This window comes from Dipodomys ordii, unplaced genomic scaffold, assembly GCF_000151885.1.
Source record: "Dipodomys ordii isolate 6190 unplaced genomic scaffold, Dord_2.0 Scaffold455, whole genome shotgun sequence".
Classification (NCBI taxonomy): domain Eukaryota; kingdom Metazoa; phylum Chordata; class Mammalia; order Rodentia; family Heteromyidae; genus Dipodomys; species Dipodomys ordii.
Genome location: NW_012267671.1, coordinates 21242 through 22484, shown reverse-complemented (window position 1 = coordinate 22484; position 1243 = coordinate 21242).

Here is a 1243-nt window from a genome sequence, read left to right as displayed (position 1 = left end):
TTCAAGCCCCATGACCAACCAAAAAGAAGATATATATGAATTCAATACTTCTATCAGAAAGAATGACACGGTCCCATTTGGAAGGACTTGGAAAAAATCATATTAAGTGAAATAAGGCAGACCCAAAAGAACATAGGTCCCATGGTTTCCCTTATGTGTAATAAATAGTATACATCTAGGATAATCTTAGCAGATGAGCAGAATAGCTCAATAGCTATGTACATATGATCATATAAGATGATGCTAAGAAAAATGAATCCCAAGATATGGGCACAGGAGGTTTTTCTTTGTTGTTGTTGTTTTTTTAATGTACTATGTGGATTTTTTTTGTTTCTTTTACATGTACTTTCCCCTATGGTATAATTCCTGTTGTCACTGTATTTGATTTTGGTACCCTGGGTATTGTATAAATGTTTATATCAATTAGGGAAGGGTAACAAAAAATGGTGAGTCAAAGGACAAAAATGAGAACCAATTCAACCGTGATACTCACAAAACCGTATGTTGGAAATGTTCTGTACAACTTTGGAGGAGGGCTTGGGGGAAGGGAAAGCAGGAAAAAAATAAAGGCAGGGGTAAAAAGTTAGCAAGAAATATACTGACTAACTTACTTATGTGACTGTAACCCCTAGGTACAACACCTGGACAATAAAATTTAAATTTAAATTAAACTAAAACTGTGAGTAGGGATGGGAGAGAAAAACTGGGAGAGCACATAGGAATGGGTGGCAGAGTTAAAAAGGAAATACATTTATTATCTGACTTACATAATTATAACATTACCTGTACAATACATCTGTGTATTAGCTGAACAGTAATAATAAAATATATTTTTAAGAGAAAAAGAAAGACTGTCTGGTTCTAACACAATGTCTCTTAGCTGTGGTGAGTCAGAGGGAAAGTGGAATAAAAAATGAGGGAAGGGTAACAATGCTTGACAAGAAATGAACTCACTACCTTACTTATGGAATTATAAAGCCTCTTTGCATCACCTTTACAATAAAATTAAATTAAATTTAAAAAAAGAAAGAAAATCACACATAGTGGAGCCTTACTTCAGAGGGACAAAGATAAAGATTTTATCAAAATCTTCTAAATTATTCCAAGCAACAATTAAATGGAGGAGAATATTTAAAGTATGGAAGAAAGACATAACAAAATAGAGCAAAACTAAAACAGAAAGACAAGTTTAGAATCTCATATTCAACAAAATTCTTATGAGAAGAAAACATTGTCGGGCATA